Raw genomic sequence first — 3,190 nt, 5'->3', positions numbered from 1 at the left:
TCTTTTAATTTCATGGCTGCAATCACCATCTGCAATGATTTTGGAGCCCCCAAAAATAAAGTCAGTCACTGTTTCCACTGTTTCCCCATCTATTTGCCATGAAGTGATGGGACTGGATGCCATGATCTTAGTTTTCTGAATGTTGAGCTTTAAGCCAACTTTTTCAGTCTCCTCTTTCACTTTCATCAAGAGACTCTTTAGTTCTTCTTCACTTTCTGCCATAAGGGTGGTATCATCTGCATATCTGAGGTTATTGATATTTCTCCTGGCAATCTTGATTCCAGCTTGTGTGTCTTCCAGCCCAGCGTTTCTCATGATGTACTCTGCATATAAGTTAAATAAGCAGGGTGACAATATACAGCCTTGATGTACTCCTTTTACTATTTGGAACCAGTACTCATTGGTGATAATAGCACAAATATATCTTTCCCAGAGGACTGAGGGCTTCCCAGGTGGCACTGTTGGTAAAGAATCTGCCTATTGATGCAGGACATAAGAGATGTGATTTGATCATAAGTCGGGAAGAACCCCTGGAGGAAGAAATGGCAACCCACTCTAGCATTCTTGCCTGGGAAGTCCTATGAACAGAAAAGCCAGACTTTCCATGGCTTAAGTCTTTAGAACATTATTTATTTACTTAAGTCTAGAGACTGTGGGGTAGCTCATGCAAAGTCGGACACTACTGCGTGCATGTCACACACACAGAGGGCTGAGACGGTCGGGCCAACTAGAGCTGGAGAATGGCTGCTTCTCCTCCGCACTACACGCCCTGCCCCCGGGCCTGGATGTGCAGCCTGTGATGGCCGAGGGACTGTTGTTTTCCCTGACTTAGAGACTGTAAAGCCAGGTTGCCCTGGAGGTGGCTCTGCATCCCAGGCCTCTCCAAGGAGGACTCCCTAAGTCCTGGTGTGCTCTAGCCGGAGGACCCCATGCAGAAAGAGTTGACCAGCTGGCCTGGTTTGCCCTGTACTGGGCAGCTCCCCAGATGATGTGGGATTTTCAGTGTAAGACTGGAGGGACATGCACACATGCGCATTGGAACAAATTGATCACCACACCTGCAGAGGACGACTGCCTGTCCCAACTTGGGCTGGTTTCCAGAGAGGAAGTCCTCACCAACTACTCTAAAGCTGATTGCCCAGGGTCCCACCCAGGCCCCTCCCATCAGCTCCTCTTCCTCCTTACTAAGCTCTAAGGGGCAGTCCGTCTTCTCCCAAGGCAGAAGCCCTTCTGCAGCCTCCCTCATGGGGCGCCTCAGCTCTGCCTGTGCCCCCAGATGTGGAAGCTGGGCACTCCCAGAGGCAGCTATGTCCCTCACAAAGTGCTTTCCTGATGCCTCCCCTCAATAGCCTCAGCAATGATGTCAGGAACCACACATAGCAAGCTGGGTTTCTCTTCCTCATCTCAATAACATGATAAAATAATGATGATAAATAACATTTACAGACCACTTGCTACGTGTCAGGGCTCATACTAAACTCTTACTAGGTATCATTTCATTTAATTCTCAGAATGAACTTAGAGCCAAGGTTTATTATTCCTAATTTACAAATGAGGGAATTGAAACTCACAGAGGCTAAGTTGCTCAGACTCACATAGCTAGTACTAAATGCAGAACCTGAACCCAGACCTAGGGGTATCAGGTACCAAAGTCTAAGAGTTTGAAATGATTTTGAAATGTCCAGTTTAAGCCCCACCTTCTCCAGGAAGTCCTCCTTTATCGTGTTTGCTTCTTGCTTTGGACTTTGACAGAAAAGCCAACTTTCCATGGCTTAAGTCTTTAGAACATTATTTATTTACTTAAGTCTAGAGACTGTGGGGTAGCTCATAGGTAACAAGGACCATGACTCCTTCCCTCTTCTATATAATCATCCTCAGGGTGTGGGTATGGCAGATTACATTTTCCAAAGATGGAGGCAACAATATTTCCCATGCCCCTTGCTCTGCTGCAGTGTGACCCTGCTGTGCTTTCATCAAGAGCTGGAAATGAAATATTACTCAGCCATAAAAAAGGACAAAATGCCATCTGCAGCAACATGAATGAACCTAGAAATTATCATACTAGGCAAAGTAAGTCAGAAAGAGAAAGACAAATATCTAATATCACTTCTTTGTGGAATCTAAAATGCAACAAAAATGAACTTATTTGTGAAACAGAAACAGACTGACAGACACAGAGAACAGAGTTTTCGTTGCCAAGGGGGAGTGGGGTGAGGAGAGGGAAGGACTGAAAATGTGGGGTTAGCAGATGTAAACTATTATGTATAGGATGGATAAACAGCAAGTTCCCACTGTTTAGTTCCCTACAGGAAACTATATTCAATATCCTGTGATAAGCCATAATGGAAAAGTATATATATATATATACACAGATGTATATATTATAGTCACTTTTCTGTACAGCAAAAATTAATAACACAACATTGTGTATCAGCTATACTTCAGTAAATTTTAAATAAAGAGATGGAGTCTAATTCTCTTCCACTTGAATCTGTACTGGCCTTAGTGACTAGCTTAACCCATAGAATGTAGTGGAAATGATATTTTGAGCTTTGAAGGTTAGGTCATAATCCTTGCAGCATCTGTCTGGGCCTCTTAAAATGCTTAGTGAGTGCTTGAAACGCTCCCAGACATCCACACTGGGAGCCACCCAAGCCGCGTGAAGAGGCCCCGTGCAGGTGTCCCGGTCAGGAGTCCTGTCTGAGCTCTCACTGGACATCCAGCAGCAACTGCCAGCTACGTGAGGGAGCCATCCAGGACACCTGGCCCAGGTGAGCCTGCAGATGCCTCCTGGCCTAGCCTCTACCGGAAGAGACCTGAGGTGAGAACCATCTCTTTGAGCCCAGCCCACCTACCAAATGGCGAAGGATAATATTAAACTGTTGTTTTAAGATTCGGAATTTTGGGGGGTAATTTGTCACATAGCAAAAGATGACTGGAACAGTTGGCTTTCCTCCTCCAGCCTGTTACCTCAAATTATAAGATGGCTGCCTCAACTATGAGCATCATTATAAACAACCACATCTAAAAGCAGACATGACAGAGTGAATATGAAGCAAAGCCTTTCTCCTTGAGTGACTTTGACTTCTATCTACCCAGAAGTCCCCCAGTAGAATCCCCCATATTTTCAGTTGGCCAGAACTGGATCACACAGCCTCTCCTAACCACAAGACAGGCTGGGTATATAGCC

Source organism: Muntiacus reevesi, chromosome 1 (assembly GCF_963930625.1).
Source record: "Muntiacus reevesi chromosome 1, mMunRee1.1, whole genome shotgun sequence".
Classification (NCBI taxonomy): Eukaryota; Metazoa; Chordata; class Mammalia; order Artiodactyla; family Cervidae; genus Muntiacus; species Muntiacus reevesi.
This window is presented reverse-complemented; position numbering follows the sequence as displayed.